A 6,971-nucleotide genomic window follows, 5' to 3' on the forward strand; every position below is an offset into this window, starting at 1 on the left:
GAATTGGTCGAACACCCACCGTATTCACCAGATTTAGCCTCCAGTGACTTTTTCTTATTTCCAAACTTGAAAAAATGGCTCGATGGACAGAGATTTCCAGACCACGAAGACGTCATTGCCTCTGTAAGTGCTTATTTTGAGGAACTTCGGAAAACGCACTTTTCTGAAGGATTAAAAAAACTTGAAAAGCGATTGACTAAGTGTATAGAGCTCCAAGGAGATTATGTTGAAAAATTTTTAAAAATTTACCCAAAAAAAATTGTTTTTATACATCATTCTAAGGACTTATTGAACTACCCTCGTATATTGTTCAGGAATTCAGACATAAAATTGGCGAATTTTAAATGTTTCAGTATGAAGTAATTCAATATTTTAAACTACCCTGTTGGAAATGTATTCTCACCGTTAAATACGATTGTAATGTAAAGCCTTTACAAAATTTTCATTACTTAAAAAACATATTTTTGTGTGTAATACAAACAATAATCAATCATTCATGAAACTATCTACAGATTTCTAATAAGCTTTTCATAATGTATTAGAAAATAAGAAAGTATTATATTTAGTATAATGTGGTAATTAATAATTATGTGATATGTATATGTGTTCTACAATTGAAATAAAATACTCGTAAGTTCTTGCACGGTTATCTACATTCTTTCTTTATTCTTACGCATTCATTACACTGTAGGCAATAAAAAAATCGGCTTTTACCTCATTATCACAAAACACTTTGTGAATCACATGTGAATCGGTATGTTCATACCGTAAAGCTATTTGACAATCTTTCATCAGCGTTGCTTCTGTGCCATGAGCAGTCCTTATTAAGGTAGGCAAAAATCCACGTTTTTGGATTGCCCCCCAGTAAACAATCTTTCATCTAAATATTCTTCGCGGAATCGCCTGTTGTTCGTTTGTTGGAAAAATTCGATTAAACTTTAAAGATGCATTTTTGCAAATACTTCAACAAATTTCTGAACAGTAATTCTAAATTTTATGCAATTAAAATTACAAATTGGGGTTTTGAAAAATAAGTGAATCAAAATTATAATTTTACTTGCGTAATTCATGAAAAAAATCATTCAAATGTAATAAGTTAGAATTAGTATTTGGAAAATGTTCACATTTTGTTTTGAGAAAAGTAGCCTAATGATTTTTATTATTTTCTTCATATGAGCGAATTTGAAATATTTCAACTTAACAATATATCTAGGATTTAATTAATTGTTAATTTAATTAATTGTTAATAATTAATATTCGGTAGGATAGACGCACGCGTGCTGCACAGACAGCCTGACATAGGCAGTCATACGTGAAATACGTCGTGATAGCGATATGAGACGCATTACGCACGCACTCTACCTACCCATGACAGCATTACGACAGGTACTGTCAGCATGCGTTGGTTATGTCTCGCATATCGTGTCTCGCACGCATGCGAGCACTTTGCGTCGCACGATTATTATCTGGGATCTGTCGGACTTTTAGGGCGCTTTCACACGATTGCAGATTAGCAGATCTCATGCAGAAAGCACAGATATTATAAGCATAGATGCGGCACGGGAGGTCGGAGTGAGAGAACGATATATATATATACATTTTTCCATGCCTCGAGGTGCTGCCCTCTTTAATTTTTCGACGTTTCTATGGTAACCGTGTCCTTTACCTACATTTACGGGAAAGGTGGGGCCAAGGCGAAAGCCAAACCGAAAGTACTGGTGATTTTCTGTTTCTCCATTCTCGCGCTTGCCTTCGCCAGCTATATCTAAAGCTAACTCGGGGCTGTCTATGCATGCCGAAAATATTAAAATTAATGAGGGCTTAACATTATTATATTTATTATTATGTTAAAATTAACTAATTTCTTTCAAGGCTTCTTTTTAAAACGGGACATTTTCGAGATACTAAATAAATTAAAAAAGTAAATAAATTTTTAATTAATTCAGAATTTAGTTAAATAAAAAAATTTAATAAAGCTTAGTTAAATTAACTCCTCGTCTGGTTTCTTTTAAAAGGGAAATTTTCGAAATACTATATAAATAAGTTTAAAAAAATTCTTGTCATAGTTTAGAAATGAAGCGAAATTTCAAACATTATTTAGAAAAATATAATTTTTACAAAAATAGTGAATTAAAGGTTCGAATACTTCACTGTATAAATTGATCCTACATGTATTTTTAAATCCTAAAATATTTTATTATTTTTTCGCACAATTAAGGTATAACTGAAGTAATATTTACACTTCTCTGTAGTGTCGAATTGACAATTTACATTCAATTCCGAGGAAAAAATTGAGGTTTTCACTACTCATTTAATTATTTATCAAAATTATATTAAAATTCTGTTTTTTGTTTGGTTTTGTGTCTTGATTATTTGAAATGTATAATATTTTTCCTTATAATTTGTTTAATTACAAAAGCCAGTAACTAGACTATGCCCTTACTAATTGCGAGCCGGGAAATGACCGGAAATTTGTTTCCTTGATTAAAACGGCCACCTGGATTTCTTAGTACTTAAAAAAATTATTATATTCATTGGTGTTTTTCTGTAAAAATAGTTATACTTTTTCGTAATTGTAAAACAATTCCCACCAAAAATTGAAAAAATTTTTGATTTTATTTATTTCTTCAAGTGATTTTTTAAAAGTTTGCAATAACAAAGAAAAACAGTCCAATTAGGGGGTTTAAAAATCGTGATTTATTATTTTCATAAATAGTTTCGAAATAATGTTCACATTGTACACATCAGTTGGTTTTTAGGTATATTATATTGATGATGTGTACAATGTGAAAATTATTTCGAAACTATTTAAGAAAAAAATAAATCACGATTTTAAACAATAAAAACCCCTAATTGGATAGTGCAAACTTAAAAAAAATCACTCAAAGAAATAAATATCAAAATTTTTTTCAATATATAGAGGAGAGTACCCAAATATGAGATACCAACTCTGTTTGGTGTGATTGTCGGAATTCTATGTACTGAATTTAAAAGTAAGATAGATCATTTTAAAGGAAATTTAGTTTGTCATAAGAAGCTCAAATAAAAAATTTGCTTAACAAATTTTTTTATGCTGAAAATACAAAAAATGTAAAAAAGTGCTTTTTCCAAACTCGTTAAGCTATTCTCATAATATGAGATACCCCAGGAAGTAGCTAATAAAATGCAAAATAAAGTATTATTTGTAATGAAAAACTTCATTCTTTGTTTCCGAAGTACAAATTTACTGCTATTTAGATATATTTAGTTTTTGTAGTAGTCACAAACACTTTTGTAATCAATTTCCCCGCGCAGCCACAGTGTTATAAAAACCACAGGTATCTCATATTATGAGAACAACACCGTGCAACTATGCACTTGCTATGCCTGACCTGTACAATGAAAAACTTCAACACAATCGATATTTTCCTACTTAGTTATTCAATCCCCATCAATCCAAACTTTATTGATAAATACATATTTAATGAATAATAAATCGGGTCTAAAGAATTCCCTTCCAAGAACTTGACCACCATCGATTTCACAAAAAGTTCGCAATCTTTAAAAACCCAATGAAAAATGACTATACCACGAAACTACTCTTTCTTCAAGGGCTACAAGTTAGTGATAGAACCAACATAGTGAGTCTCTTAGTTTAGCTGATACCCGCTTTCTCATATTACGGGAATATCTCATATTCGAGTACTCTCCTATATCTATATATATATATATATATACGCTATGCCTTACAGCTAATAAAATCCCTCGTATCAGTTATTATTTGAAACTCACTTTCAATTGAATTGAATGCAATATGAAACGATTTAAATTCCTAAGATTTAGAGTCGACATATATAATGAATTTAGAAGATCCATTTCTAATGAAAAATAGACAAGTTGCAATTTAAAAAAAAAGTAATTTTTAACATGAAGAACCAAATTGTCAATAAAGAAAGTTCAATGTTAAGTCAAAGACGTAAATCTTGCAGAAATGTGATTTTAAAAATACTAGATTTAACAAACACGAAAATCATTAATCAAAATATACTAATTTAGAACTTAACAAATGAATTTTTAATAAAAAGACGAAATTGTTACATGTTAAAAAAAAGATTAATTTTCAACTAAATCGAGGAATTAAATTTTCAATAAAAGAGTCAACCCCAAAGATTAATGGTAGTCCAAAAATATGAATCTTTAATGATAAAGTTCAACTTTTGAACAAGTCGTTTAATTTTAAATTAAAGAAGATAAATTGCGAACAAAATAGTTAAATTTTTAACTAAAGAAATGAATTTTCCAGCATTGTATTAATGATCTACCAAAATAATACGTGTTTTCAACCAAATATATTAATTTTTAACAAAATTTATTTTTGAATTTTAAAGCCGGGGGGAGCAGTTTTAAACCACAAAATATTAATTTTTAATAAAAATATCAATTTAAATCAAAAATGAAGAGTTTACCTTGTTAGTTAAAAAAAATTAATTCTTATTTAAAACAAAACAAATTTTCAACAAAATAGTTACTTTTTTAACAAAAGAGTTCAGCCTAAAAATGACTTTTTATCCGCAGAAGATTAATTTTCTAAAAATAGATTAGCTAAATTTTCGACCAAAGAGGTGAATCTAAAACCAAAAGAATAATTTTTTTACAAAGTAGTTCAACTTTTAACCAAGCTTCTGAATTCCTAACGAAACAAGATGACAAGTTGAATTCCGAAACAAAAATATAATAGTAAAATTTCTAGCAAAAAGGATTTAAGTGAAAAAACGAGAAAAGGTGGCTTCTTAAAAACAGAGAAAAAAAGAACAATTCTTTAAAAGTTAATAATAAGGAAACATACTAAATGTTATCTGATTTCGTAACTTTTCTTCCACTGACGACCCCTTAAAGTTTCGATTTTTGTATTTAATGAAATTATCCTTATAATGTATAGTTTAAAATTTGTTTAGCATAAAAATACACAACGAAAAATCGAAAAGACTCAGAAAACGAAATTACAACAATTAATTAATTGGATAAAATATCAATAATACAGAGAAAAGTAACAGCGTTTTACCTTGAATAATTCAAATGATTTAAAAGTTTGTTAAACAGCCATTTTGGATGAAAATACAAATTTTAGAACCATTTTTTTATACGTAAAATTTTTATTCACGGCCCTAAAAGTTTATCATACAAACTTTTTAGATTTTCTTGTAAAATTGAAAATTCTCATTTTTATTGCACAAAAAATAATAAGATATGAAAAATCCCGTTTTGTGGTCAAACTATGCAGGATACGAAAGAAGATGAATCAACAAAAATTGTGATCTCAAAAAAGATCTACAAATTCGTTAATAATCACTTCTTGATAGGAGGTGTACCCTTGTTTTATTCGCGAAAAATAACATTGAAAATATAAAAAAAAACTTTGTGAAAAAATGATACAAGTTACGAAAAAAAAGGATTTGACAAAAACTATTTACCCGAAAAAGAGCTACAAATTTGTTATGAATTACTTTTTGACAGGACGCGTAGTTTTGGTTTTGATTATAAAAATGATATTAAAAATAAGAATGAAAAATTTGTGGAAAAACAACAAAAGGTACAAAAACAAATTGATAGAAAAGTTATTCGCTCAAAAAAGTGATACAAATTTGTATTCATTTATTACATTCTTATTATTTATGATGGAGAAAGTATTAGAATTTCCCGAAATTTGACACCACAACATTCAAATTTTGAACCAAATGACGCAAAATACGACAAAACGTCTCAAAGATAAATAATAGGTTTTGAAAAATCCTGCAAAATTTCTTTAAACCACTTTTCAATAGGACTCGTAATTTTGTTTTATCGTAAGTAATATATGCAGATAATCGAAAATTCCAATATTACTCTAAAAAAACGCGAGATACGTAAAAAATCTAAAAGAAGACTTGTAGGATATTTTGCTTTATACGTGTATAAAAAATAATATGAAAACCAAAATCCTATTATTAGCATAACAACGCGAGATAGAGAAAATATCTAAAAAAAAGGATTGTATTTTTTAAGTTTATTTTAAGGTGGTTCAGAAAATATAAATTTACAACTGTCTGTCAAAAAACTAATGCTCAGCGCGAGTGTCAGAATAATATTGTGTACCTCAAAGTCTACAGAGCTTTGAGAAACTTAATCTTTAACTTTACATATTTAAGAGAAAAATTCAGAATATGAACACGCATATAAATACTGCGATCTAAAGAGATGTTTTTGATAAAGTTTCATTCAAGCATTCTAAATGCAGAGAATAAATATCTGAGCACGAATCGCGGGAATAAAAAGACGTGCACCCCAGGCGCGCTCAAACTTGCGAACCAAGGGAACAGCGCACGATGAGAATGTGCCAGCGACAATAAACAGTTCATTTACGAATTATTTTATTATAAACCAACAATTAAGAGATAAATGTTTAATTTACATAAATGATACATAAACTTCTGTAAAATATTATAAAAAAAATAAAAAAAAATAATTTTATTATATAATTTTATCGTTTCATTATAATTTAATTCATAATTAATTACACAAACATAGAAATTAACGAATTATTGTTTACTTAAATTAATAATCGTGAGCGAGGCGGTATTCCTATAAAATTTAACTCTACATCTAAAAACTCCAAATCGCTAATTATACATGCGAGAACGCTGTACGATCATATTTATTTAAAATATTAATTATTTTTAATTTCAACTCTACATGTTTATCAATTAAAACTTTTAATGTCTTCAAACGTATAGTTTCATTTTCTGGTTGAGAGGCATGGGGGGATCGGGCAATTTGTAACGAGCGGAACTGAGTTTACGCACGAAACAGTCAAATACTTCAAATTATGAAGTATAGGGTTGACATTAAAACGACCACTTGAAGATGAGAATTCAACGATGTCGAGTCCGTTTCCACAGTGAAGGGTTTGGAAACCCAACTCCCGCGATGAAATCTCGTTCTGAAAATCTCCTAAA

The sequence above is a fragment of the Belonocnema kinseyi genome, chromosome 10, assembly GCF_010883055.1.
Source record: "Belonocnema kinseyi isolate 2016_QV_RU_SX_M_011 chromosome 10, B_treatae_v1, whole genome shotgun sequence".
Lineage (NCBI taxonomy): Eukaryota > Metazoa > Arthropoda > Insecta > Hymenoptera > Cynipidae > Belonocnema > Belonocnema kinseyi.